This window comes from Takifugu rubripes, chromosome 14 (genome assembly GCF_901000725.2).
Source record: "Takifugu rubripes chromosome 14, fTakRub1.2, whole genome shotgun sequence".
Taxonomy (NCBI): Eukaryota; Metazoa; Chordata; class Actinopteri; order Tetraodontiformes; family Tetraodontidae; genus Takifugu; species Takifugu rubripes.
The window spans coordinates 1,275,877-1,289,591 of NC_042298.1; the positions used below are offsets into that span (position 1 = coordinate 1,275,877).

The window sequence follows — 13,715 nt, forward strand, 5'->3', positions numbered from 1 at the left end:
CCTTCTTTCACAATTTGTTCTTTGCACAAAATATTTTCCAATGACATTCTGAACACGCAAATTTGACAAGCGAAGCAATGAAAACAAATAAAAAACCGAAAGACAATTCTGTCTGATATTTAAAGGATTCCGTATGTATAATGACTCTTCACCTATTTTACTGCCTGATATGTAGCCAAAATTATCAGATCTGACAGATTTGAAGATCCAAATCTTTCTCTTGCATCAAACATGAATTCACTTCATCACGTTCATGAACTTAGCAAAGTATCTTTGTGTGCAGCAAATATAAAATGAAGTGAATCCTACTGATTGTATCCTCTCAAAGTGCGTAATGCATGGCGAACACGGCACATGTTGCTTTCAGGACCGTTAACCACCTAATATTGCCACTTCGTAGTTTGTAATATCTCTACCACCATCTAGTGGACATACTATCAAAACGCATTAGTCAGCTTACTGACTGTTGCCATTTCCCTCAATACTAAATAAACCATGAACATATTTGTCGGGGAAATAAAGAAAGAATGAAAAGGAACTTGTGATAATTAAGGAATTCAGGAAAAAGCACTGAAAGGTGACCAGGAATTTTTTTTTTTTAAACTGTACTGTACTTTAAAATGTAATTAAAAAAAATAATTAAATTGCCCTCCCACGTTTTGTCAAGTCAAATATTTTTTTGATATTGAGAAAATGTTTTCTACTTTTATTATTATTATTTTTTTTAGCTTGCATTTATAAATTACATTTTCTATATTGCAATGAAAAAAAAATCTCTTCCTTGCCCTCCTGGGCAGTGCCTCCTTCCTTCAGACTCGGGTCCTCTACCAGAGGCCTGGGAGTCTGAGGGTTCTGCGCAGGATCTTAGCTGTTCCTAGGACTGCACTCTTCTGGACAGAGATCTCTGATGTGGTTCCTGGTATCTGTTGGAGCCATCTACTCAGGTTGGGTGCTACTGCCCCTAGTGTCCTGATCACTACTGGGACCACTGTTGCCTTCATGCCCCACTGGTATGGTAGACCCTGGTCTCTGTTGCTCTGGTGCTCAGGGCCTGTTCTTGTTCTAGTGCCTCTGTGCTGTCTTTGTCAGCCACCGGTATGTTTTCTCGGTATCAACCACTTCCTCTTCCTCAACTTCCTCCCCTGCTGGCATAATACCCTGGCCACTGGGTACTGGGTACTGGCCACTGGACTGCTGAGAGAAGGCTTACAATCATAAAACCTATAATCATACTGAGTTTTTACTGAAAGCTGCACTGGTGATGATTAGAAGCTGCTGCTAACACTGATATGACAGTAAATTCAGGTGAACTGCATCGACATTTAATGTATTTTCACCTCATCTGTGAAACGACTCTGCTGAAACAGCAAAATGGAATGTAAAATAATGAATGCGTGTCTGTTCAAACGTGGTTTCAGCTCCAATAATAGTTGTCAGTTCTCGTTCAGACCAAGCTTTTTTCCTCCCTAATATGGCTTATTTTAGCAGTCTCATTAATCAGTTTGGGGCTAGTTGAAGTTTTAGAAATAGATTAGAAAAGTTCTAATCTAATTTGTATATAATCGCAAAGTAAAGTGTTTTATTTTCTTTTAGATTAATAATTGCAATGTAGCGTGTAGCTCATCACAGAGCTACAGGCTGTCTGAATAAATCTGAACAAAAGATGGCACTAAAGCTCCACCAAACTGGGCTGACATTCCTCTATCTCACTGCTGCTGTCCTGATATCTCTTCTTTATCTTTCCACAATCATATTTTGACAGTCTTTTCTACCCCTTAGTTCATCTTCACAAATCAATTTCCCACATGTTGTAGGAGATGGAGCAGCAAATGTCAATTCCATAGTTCATTAATTAGGACTATAATAAAAGTATTACACCATACCCAGATGACCTATGAAAAGGTACTTTGTATTTGCTGGAGCAAATCTGGAACAGACAGCGTGTCCTCTAGATGAAAGGATAATCTTGAGGGACAGTCATAATCTAGGGTCTTGTCACAAAAAAAAAAAAAAATCATTAAAAGAGGAAAAGTTCAACATGATTAACATGCACAGTGGTGCAGCAGCGGCCCCCTCAGATACTGATAACACAAAGACACTAATGTTAAGGGGATCAGAGAGGCTGCAGACAGGCTTGATGGATGTTTGAGCATGTTTTAATGGAATTATCATTAAAGGAGATACAGAAACTACTAAACAGAACAATTATGTCTCAAGTAACAGCATAATGTTGCCATATAAGAAATCAAGGACAGTCAAACATGCACCCCCCCCCCCCCCCCCCCCCCCACCCACCCCAAAAAAAAACCCCAACAACAATAAAATCAGCTGAGTAATTTCTCCAAATGAATTTCTTCTTCATTCTAAAGTTTTCCTCTAATCTGGAGCACAACTGGCTGGAAACTGGTATTTACCTTTTTGCCTTTATGATCTAAATTTGTCCATTGCAAGTTCTCAAATGTGCACGGTTGGTTTGGTAGATTTCTTAAGGTTAAAAAATAGATAAGCACTGCCCTGACAGGAAAAAAGGACTAAAACTTCCTGCCCTCCAGCTTACCAAACAGACAGGGAAAGGGCAGTCAGCAGGGCACAGCAATCAATGCCTCCTCCACCGTTTAGACCTGAGCAATATCGATTCTGTTTCTCTCTGAAGAGGAGGTGTTGATGGGTTGAAGGTGCTGCTGAAGGGACCAGATGGAAAGTGAAATAGAGGGAGAGGGGGGAAAAGCAGAGGCCACAGGGAGGGTGAAAGACAGCAGCAGAAAGTAGAGCTGGAGGTGGCGGCTTGCCTGCGTCTCCCACTCTGCCTGAAGCTCCATGACGCGGTTGACCTGCAGAGCGATTCAAATAGAGCCTCTCCCCATCTTCTCCGGTGCGCGAAGGTCTGCGCCTAACCTTTCACTGCCGAGCCCGAAATGGAGTTGAAGTGAAAAGGCTTCAGGCAGGGGTGGGGGTGGGGGGTGACGAGAGTTCTCCTCAGAAATGGATCCGAGCAGCGACGCATTACCTGTTGTGTGTCGGTTACAGCCGGTCTGCATCCGACCTGAGGTGGGGTTTTGTGGAAAAGCTGCCAGGCTTCTGTCAGCAGGTTAATCGCATCCTTTCTTTTTTCTCAAGTCAATATTTATAAACGTCTCTTTCTTGGAACAGATGCTTAAAATGTAATTCTGGCAACTATTGGATATTGAAGGCTGACGGCAAAATACAGGAAAGCAGACATGTCGGAGATAAAATGACAACCACTTTTTCAATGATTAACTTTCCTTGTTGTGTTTTGAGATTAAATATTGAGTGATCTTTTGAAATGATGGCAGTCAGTCATTTATTTAGGTGCGGTGTGCAAACCTCTTCAGTCAGTCAACAAATTCAATTAGACATGATGTTTAATACTGATTTGGATCCTTTGGTTGTTGTGTTCTGACACTGAAGCTTTGAGTGTGTGACACATCCAGTGGGAGATTCAATGATGCCTTCACACTCTCATGGTGATGTCCTTTTAGGGTGTGGTGACCTTTCAACCCTTCATGGATCCTCTCTCACGCTGGAATAGTCCACTCCTTTGCCTCACCTTTCTTCAAACCTCTTTGTTTTTCATTGCTCTTCGTCTTTTGCTGCTTTTTGTTCATTTCCTGCATCTCCTTCCACGCGTTCTGCCGGCGTCCATGGGATGAAACCTGGGCACATCGCCGCACGGAATGGATTAACTTTGAAGATTCGACTCAAGTTTCCGGCGTGGGTTTTTTGCCAGGGAGGGCGGCGTGCTGTCAGTAGGTGTCAGGGTACCGAGGTGTGTTATGCCGAGGAAGGTGGAAGCAATCATCCAGGGTTAAGATCATATTTAACACTTCAATTACCCCTGTGAATCACGTTTCAAGTACTGTTTGGCCTTCAAAAGCAGGCTGATAATTTTATTTTACTATACAAGCACAGTCAAAAGCATGTTTGTTTGATCTCTCTCACTCTTTCTCTATCTCTCTCTCTCTCACACACACAGACACCCTTGCACGTCTTTGTGAGGACTTTCATAGACAGAATGTACTGTATTACCACTAACCATCACAACCTACCCTTTGACCCTAACCTCAACCTTTAAACCTTGTTTTAATCCTCAAACCGTCCTTCGTGAGGACAAAGAAAAATGCCCTTACTTTTCAAAAATGTCCTCGCTTTGCTTGTAGAATGTGTACTTAGGTACTCAGTATGTAGCAAATACAAAGTGCAAGAACACACATTCATAGCACACACACACAGTCATAAAGCAAGTACACAGGTGAAGGTAAAGTCAAGATAACAAAATAACAAATATATTGCTTTTCCACCTGTGAGATATATTGAGGAAGAGACCCTTTCAGGAATTTAATGAGAGTCCTTTGTGAAAATGGAAGTTGATAATCACTTTTTCGACGAGACGAGAGAAGATCTTAGAGAGGAGCCCACACTTTAAGCCTGACCACCCCCCTTCTAATCCCCCAACATACACTCAACGCTCTCTTTTTACATTAATAGGAATTCTGAGAAACAATATGAGAACATTTCTGTCACTGAACATTACGACTCTGCGTTATATCAGTGAGCCTCCAGTGGCGTGTTCTTCTTCTGAAACCTTCAGAGAACACTCGTACGTCCTTGAGATGCACTTTTGGGATGGAGACGTGTGAAATTGATTTCCTGGAGTTCCATACAGTAGTTGAGACATGCATAGAGCACCGGTGATTACTCAAGTAGGAATATTTCGTACTCCTCAGTCATCTCAGGGGGGTCATTCCGAGGCAGCGAGCACCCGGGTCTGTCGGACACTGCTAATGTGTATCAAAACTAGCACTTATTTTCAGGGGTTTCATTTGGTGGAATTATTCAGAACAGAAGGAAAGAGTTCCAGTGGAAGGTTCAGCGACTCGGTATTCCAGGAACTTATTAGTCCTTATTGCTGATTATTCTCAGGAACATTTCTGTCCCCAGGACAGAGTCACATATTGTTGTAACTGAGGCATCTAAGGCTGACAGGTATGGTTGTGTCTTGTGCTGTTTATAATGGGATGATGATGATGATGATGATGATGATGATGATGATGATGATGATGATACTTCTCTTAATTTTAATTAAGAGAAATAAATACACACCTTGATAACTGCCCCATGTTCATAGTACTACACTCTGCACACTTGTGACTCCCTCCGACCTTGGACCCTTGAACCCTTGGACTGTTGGACTGTTGGACCCTTAGACCCTTGAACCCTTGAGCCCTTGGACCCTTAGACCCTTATACGCTTAGACCCTTAAACCCTTGGACCCTTGGACCCTTAGACCCTTGAACCCTTGGACTGTTGGACCCTTAGACCCTTGGACCCTTGGACCCTTGAACCCTTGAACACTTAGACCCTTGAACCCTTGGACTGTTGGACCCTTAGACCCTTGGACCCTTAGACCCTTGAACCCTTGAACCCTTGAACCCTTGAACCCTTGGACCCTTAGACCCTTATACACTTAGACCCTTAAACCCTTGGACCCTTAGACCCTTAGACCCTTGGACCCTTAGACCCTTGGACCCTTAGACCCTTAGACCCTTGAACCCTTGGACCCTTAGACCCTTGGACCGGGTCAGCTTAAAACACCCTCTTAGCGTAAAAGAAGAAAAGTGTAGGAGAGCCACAAATGAGGGATCATCTATCTGCATATGCTGCCACATGTACATGTGCAATATTTCTACATTTTTAATAATCATATTGATAGAAACGGCGCAGTGATGTTCTGGCTAAAGACGTCTACAAAGACAGTCAAAACAGTTAGAGCAACAGCAACTATCCCTGCATTAAGTTAAAATTAACTGTTTATACTTGTTTTTAAAATTCACCAGGGTTTGGATGGAAAACATTTAAAAACATAAACCCGAAGATTTCTTTGGTTGCTATGTAAGATCATGTGATCGGTGAGTCAGAGACCTTCTCACCATATTGGTTTATTTTTGGTGGATCATGACATCACATATTGATTGTGCACGTTAGCTGTCAAAGCTGTTGCCACCTGGTGAGGTCAGCTAAGGTCAGTGAGGACTGGATGTTACCAGGGCTCAGGAAGTAATCCAGACGGACATGGATGGGTGAGTGGATGATTTTCTCCCAGGCTTAGATGGAATAAAAAATAGCTTCATCTTGGGAGAGGTGTGGAGCCGGGTAAAAAAAACCATTTAGTATTGCATTACTTTTCTTGTTAACTTATAGACTTATGGATTAGACTTTGGTGGACAAGCTGCTGTGCTGGTTGGAAAACCCTTTGAAGGAGTTAGAGGCAAAAGTAGAACTTCTAATGTGCTTTTTTTATCTTTAAAAGTTTCCACTAAAACGACCTCATGTTACTTCTCTGGAAATGTGGCTCACCAACTGGTTATTCCCAAAGGAGCCTTTATGGATATTGTTTCAAACGTAATGTACTGTTCGCCAACGCCACATTCTGAATTACATATGTAAAAGTAACAAATATTCTGCTTTTATTAGGTTTGCGTCTTGTTTTGTTGCAAACTGTGCTGTGGGGCAGCACACGACTGTGGTTGAGGCCCATTAAATCAGATTATTGTAGCAGTTACACAACCTTTATTAAAATTTTGCCAGCCGGCTCAGCAGATGTGCACATCAACTTGGTTATTTTTAGGCACTGGTAATGGTTTACTGATTATAGCAGTTTACAAGGAAGAATATGGGGGCTGTTAATGAGGACTTAATGAAATATGAACTTTAAAATTTGGTTGTTCAGAAGATGAGAACTCTGTGTGTTCATCTCAGCCCACTCCTCAGACGCTGCAAGGGATGCTATTTATCAAGCCAATCAGCTAGAAAAACAAAGAAAGAAAGATGGATGATACAAGAGCAGAAAGAAACAAGTTTTACTCCCAAGAGTTCATTATTTATGGAGATCGCCATCACTGGAATCACTATTAATCACTATTAATTATGACACATATGCATACATTTAGAATTGGTTATCCCAGAGGAACCGGAGCGATATCGTATGGTTGTCTAGTAAGAATAACATTTAGTTGGGAGAAAACCCTATGAAGACATGATCTAAATAAATAAATAAATAAATAAATAAATAAATAAATAAATAAATAAATAAATAAATAAATAAATACATTAAAAAAAAAGAAAAAGATAAGACTTTGGGTTTCCAGGTGTCCAGAACTAAACAGAATCCTAACAGATGCCATATAAATAAGGCTGAACTGAATTCAAATGCTGGCATCAATGACGATGTGACGCAATTTGTGAGGATACAGCAAAAACCATCCTGATCTTAGCTTTTCTTACCAATCGGTTACATGAGGGCCTTTTTTTTGTCCCTGCAAAATATGTATTTACAAAACAGCCCCAAAACAGCCCCAATGTGTAACTCTATCATTCTGCAGGAGTTTATAGGATCGGCTTAAAAATTGTGTATCGAATAGACATTAATTAGTATTACACTGAAGAACTATGTTACAGTTATGACATCACAAATCAAAGTGAAAAATATTAAAAAGCAAAATAATAATTAAGATCGCAAACAAATCTTTAAACAGATGTTTACTTCCAAGTCAGTAATTGCCCTAAAAATATCTTTTAGAAAAGCTTTTGAACAAGGAACCCTCTTCATTGGCCAGCATTACTTGCATTACAGTGGATGACACTTTTTACAGTGTAAACATTCTTTAATCTTTAATCTCAATCTTTATTTATATAGGGTCTTATACAATCAAAATTGTTTCCAGGCGCTTTCCAGAAACCCAGGGCCTGACCCCAGACAAGCAACAGTGGCAAGGAAAAACTCCCCTTTAACAGGAAGAAACCTTGAGCAGGACCAGGCTCATGTGGGGGGACCCTCCTGCTGATGGCCGGCTGGGTAGAGAGAGAGGAGAGGAGAGGAGAGGAGAGGAGAGGAGAGGAGAGGAGAGGAGAGGAGAGGAGAGGAGAGGAGAGGAGAGGAGAGGAGAGGAGAGGAGAGGAGAGGAGTAGGAGTCGGAGAAGGAGAAGGAGGGGGAAGAGGAGAGGAGAGGAGAGGAGAGGAGAGGAGAGGGAGAGGAGAGGAGAGGAGAGGAGAGGAGAGGAGAGGAGAGGAGAGGAGAGGAGAGGAGAGGAGAGGAGAGGAGAGGAGAGGAGAAGGAGAGGAGACAGTACATTTGCATTGTGCAAGGTCATCATGTAAAACCTTCCCCCAAAAAAACCTCCCACGACCTCAGAGATAAAGTAGAATCTGTAAAGCATACCATAATTTCTAATGTTGACATGATCAATCAAATTTAACGTCCACATAAAAACAAAAATATAACAATAACCTGGATCAAACATCTTTATTCCCAAGTATTCAGGATTTGATGCTAATTTGATTTTCTTCAGGTAACGTGCATTAATTGAGAAAAGTCAAGTTTTACGTGAAACTGCTGAACTGTTCTCTCCCTCTTTATTTTTCCTTCAGCTCCTCTCAATGCCTTCCTAATTAAACACTGAGCTCATGATGGCAATTTGATCCCCCTCGTTAACACAGCCTCATTAGTGCCCCACGCTTCATTTTGTTAATGAAGTGATCACCCTAAATGGGATGGAAAGCAATGGGCTGGGACTTCAGTCGCACACTGACACTATCTGAAAATAGAAAATCCAAGTTTATGTGAGACGTGTGCTGCGCTCTACAGAAACTGTGCTTGTAAATGAGGCCTTTAGCAGCAGAAGGAAGAAAGCAGAAGGATTTTGATGAATGGGAATCAGGACTGAATGTCGATTTTATTTCATTAACTCATAATGTGCTTTTTATTTGACCTGATTTGAATCTATTCAGTGGTTAAAAAGCTCATGTGGACATGTAACAAACAGCACCATCTCCTGCCAGTAGGGAGTGCTGCAGCACCCTCAGCGCAGATCTTCCAGGGCTAAAACCATGCCACCATGTCATCATGACACAAGGCTTTTTTGGTGCTATAAGAGCTATTTCTGGCTTGTAGAACTCACACTGGTCTTGAGTAAAGGACCGTTGGTGTGCTCTGCTCAGGATCCCAGTCAGAACGTTTATTATTGGATATAAAACATTGGTTTAAGTTCCATAAAGTCGAGGATTCACTGGCAATAACCAAAGGTCTGAAAAATCCCATCTCTGGTAGACTGGTGCAGAGGATCCATTCTGGAAGTCAATGTTGGTAAAACCAAGGAAGTAATTGTGGACTTTTGCACTAAACACGTGGACCCTTGAATATTATGAACACAGAAGTACAGCCTGTAGCTCTGGGTCACAACACCTGCATGACCTAAAGAAACAGCTGTGCAGAGCATCCCAGCATTTGGAAATGTGACTGCAGAGGAGGAGAAGCAGCTAAATAAGGTGGTGCACGCCACATCAAAAATCACTGGGTGAGATGTTCCTCAGAAGACTACAGGGCCAGGCTGCAGAAAAGGGGCCCACAGATTTTTAAGGATCCCTCTGTGCCAGCCAACTGCTTACTAAACTTTCTCCCCCCTCAAAAAATACTAGAGCAACCAGATTTAAGAACCCTTAGTACCCCCAAACTGTCTGACGTCTTCAAGGCCAGCAGTTTTATGTCTGATTTTTTTTATTATTTATCTCACTGTACACTTTAAAATGCGTTATGGTGCCTCAGTATAATAATAATAATTTATAGCTAAATAAAACTGTTGTTCACAAGATCCCTGTTTTGTTTTCAAATCTAGAGATGCAAAACTGTTTATATAAAAAAAACCTAAAAATGGAAAATGGACTCAGAGCACAACATTTAAGAAGTGTCATCCTAAAGTAAATGTTCTATTTGTTCCTTTAGATCAAAACTGGATGTTGTTTACTGAATAAACACCAATTTAGCAGCTGGTGGCGTTGAGGAAAACAGGCAGCTGTGGGTGGAGTTAAAGGCCCCCCTGGTGCTCTGATGTCTGCAGCCCACACAGCTTGTGTCTCTTACCTTTGTCCACCAAACTTTATACACACACACACACACACGCACACACACACGCACACGCACACGCACACGCACACACACACACGCACACACACACACACGATAAAATTCAGCATACACCACTTCTTTGCCCACAACAGTTTTCAGCAGTTATTGTATTCTCCACCACTACCCAGGATGCTTCAGTCCAAAGATCTTTATTCTCTTTTATACAAGAAGCTCTAAGCATTGCCAGAAAGGCGTTTCACCCATGGTTGCTGCTCTTCCACCTACTCATCGTCTTGTTCATCTCCCTGGCATTATTTTATAGGTTTCCACACAGTGACTGGCTTCTTTTGAGCATGCGATAAAGCGATTGAGAGCGATGTATCTGCCCACTCACCATCTCCACTCACCAATAATAAGGACGATCAAAGCAACAGAAAATGCAAACATTTCTTTTTTCCTACAGCCCCGTTGCAATACTGGGCATAACTTGTGTCCATAGGTTTTTCTAAAACATATATTTACAAAAATAATACACACATTTATAACTTAAAAGTTGAACTGTAGCAACATTATTTAATCACTCAAAGTTTTCCTTTTCATCTTGTCTTGGTGAGTAATGTGACATCTTTTAATCAAACACATCTTTAAGAAATCTTATTTCAATTGGAAGGTAGTGTTGTAAAAGCCTTAACGCCAACATTGTCAACTGTGCACCAGCTCCATTATTAATATTTCAATTCCATGGACAGAAATTTCAATGAAGCATTTTAAACTACACTTAACACACATCTATCACCTTCTTTCCACTTACCATCTGTCTAAGACCAACATTTGTAAGCGTTCATGTTCATCGGTATGTACTTTTCTTAAAGTTGTGAACTTTGTGTGCTGGTTTGCTTTCAACCCTGAGTTAATTCATCCCTCTCTGCCTATGCTGCCCCGGCTTTTTAGTCGCTGCCTCCCAGGTGGAATTCATTTGGCTGTCCTTGAGCACAGAGGCCTGTCTGGTGAGGATAAAGGCTTTGTGAACAAAGCCCACACACACACACACACACACGCGCGCGCACACACAATTTCTAGTCTGTTGTCTAAATTGTAATCACATTGCAAACCTTTTTCTACTCTCTGCTTGTGAAGAACCTCTTTTCTGCAGTGAAATCATCCACCCTTTGCCGACTAAAACCACGGTCTCAGACGTCTTGATCTTCATCCAAGCTGCTTCACATTTGGCTGCAAAACACTCCTGTGAAGGTTGAAGCTCACTGTTTGATGGGCCTACCTTGTCATTTGGAAAAGGCTTGGGGTCACCAAACACCTTCCACCATTTGGCTGCACCTAGAGATTGTGTCCGTATTCTAGATAGTTGAGGGGGTTCAGACATTTGATTAAGGCGCCTCTTATGTGGACGTGTTATGAGCATCCCCAGTGAGGAGGTGACCAAGAGGTAGAACCAGGACATGATGGATTGACAGATGTCCTAACGGGTCCTTGAAGGCCTTATTGTCCTGGAGAACGTGTCTGGTGAGATGATTGTCTTAGCTGCTCTGGACCCAGATTAGCAGATGAAAACAGAACATTGTATTAATCTATTTTCATTATATCCTGGAATTATGATTTTTTATTATTAGTATTATGATTTTGTGTTTTAATTTTGATTGTATTGTTTCTGTTAATTCTGTTCTAGGAAAAATTATGTAATAAAGTCTTGATCTCGGAGCAATGATGACTTTAATCTCCAATTGTGACCCAAGTTGATTGTGACTGGTGTGAGATATTGTAGGTGATGTCTGTCGGCAGTGAGCTGTTAAATAAGATAAAAGGCTAGATGGGAATGTGAAAGATGAATGGGTGAAAAGAGTTGTATTCCTTCTGTGCTGGGTGAAGAGATCATCACAAAGACCAAAGATTTTCACAAAGACCAAAGATTTTCTTGAAGTGTCATCTATTGTCATGTATGACAGCGAGTCCTGGCTCAGTCCTGCAGAGACGCAGCTGGCAGCCTGTCCATCTCTGGGCTGCAAACCAGGTTGAAGAAGGAGAACAATAAGAACAGTGGATGTTTAAAATCAGGCCTGGAGTGTGTTGTCAGTGGGTGTTGAGTCAAGCAGCTTCACCTTCTCAGCTCTAACAATGTCAGAGACTTTGGTTACCTGTGGCTTTATAGTTTGCACCTCAGTTGTAGGCAAAGCAGTCCCACTGCTTAGTTAAGCTTAAATTAAAGGATTTTGAATTTTCTAAAATGCATAGAAGGCCCTCAGTAATGGGGCTGAGGCTATAATGGACACTAGAAATACTGGAGATTAGGTCATGCATTTAAAAGCTTGCTTATTTTTATTTTAAGAACTTCCAATGAGCCTGAACCATTCATTGAACCAAAGCCGAGGCAGCATCACAACAGGCCGGGAGGAGAAATTGCTCCACAGCTTCTGTCGATTTAGAACACATGGAGGCACAACAGCCAGAAGGGATTGCACCTGCATGAACTCCAGGAGGAGAGGACATGCACCTTGACAGCAAACACGCCACATGGTGACCTAGTGGATGGAGATGAACCACAGCTCCAACACAACTGCACTGACTCTGTCAGGTCACCTCCCCCACAGAAAACAGGTGGAACTGGAACTAGGGGAGGGGGAAGACATGGTCTCAGCAATAGATCGAGGTGTGTGGCAGCAGCAGCGCCAAAATGAACAAAGCTGCACTATAGGAAGGCGTAGACAGTGTAGAGCGCCACAGTTTTTCTGACTCTCCACTCTCTGAACCAAATGCTCGGTCCCCTGAACACATTAAATCACTCACTCTTTTGCTGAAACCATAATCCATTTTCAGTTAGTCACAATTTGCCGCTCTCATTTACACACACACTCATGATGCATAATGGTCGCCACAGCTGGCAGAAGGTAAACACCATTAGAGCACAGGTCATAGCTAACACACAACCACTCAAAACTGCTCAAACTTGTTGCTAATGATGTGATGAAACCAACACGGGCCAGTTCAGAGCGCAAAGGCAGCAGCTGAGCTGAAAGTTGATATCAAAAATGGGTGGAAACAACCTGAGAGAAGAGGGCAAGAAAGAGGTGGGGTACAAGGAGGAGGGTGAGGAAGAGCAAGAACAAGAACAGTAATTTCAGATCAAATCCGCGCAACTGTGATAGACAATGTTGCTTGCAGAATGACAATGAGGGAAGCAGGACAAAGATTACAACCCATTCTTAGCAGAGATCTGGCCATCATAATAAGATGATTCACAGAAGAGAGCAGGTAATTGTTTTCTCTTTGATCATTGAACATTTTAGACATGTCAGATTTTTCTAACTGCACATTCCTGTTTTTGTAGAGTTGCCATACAAGGGTGGAAGGACTCCTCTATTCTTCCAACAGCAAGATGCTCTCAATGATGCCATTAGACTGCATGAAAATACAGCAAACAATTGTTGAAGTCAATCTCCATTTTGAAGGAATGGACGGGTTGAGCCTTTCTGCCATTGACTGTGTCCTCCAACATAACAGGGTGTGCATGAAGCAAGTACACAGAGTACCTTGTTAGTGCAATTCAGAAAGGGCCAATGACTGATTTCAGTATGTATGTGGACATTCTCTTGGATACATTTAGTGCTGATTGTTTATAGTGAAACACTACACTACGAACCTGTAATGCATGCAGGGATGCATCCACTCCACAGCAAAAGTCTGTCTTTCTGTAGCTATTTTTATATATATAGCATTTTAAATTGGATTCTTTGGAAAGAGCCCATGAATGCATTTTTGTGGATGAAGCAGGGTTGATTCTGA

At 41.7% G+C, this 13,715-nt stretch overlaps 1 long non-coding RNA gene across 1 annotated transcript; it reads left to right on the forward strand.

Moving 5' to 3' along the window:
- Positions 1–3,635: 3,635 nt before the first annotated feature.
- On the forward strand, positions 3,636–11,736 carry LOC115252396 (uncharacterized). The gene is made up of 3 exons (XR_003890843.1): positions 3,636–3,787; positions 10,872–10,927; positions 11,058–11,736. It is a non-coding gene; the product is annotated as an uncharacterized lncRNA (long non-coding RNA).
- Positions 11,737–13,715: the final 1,979 nt, after the last annotated feature.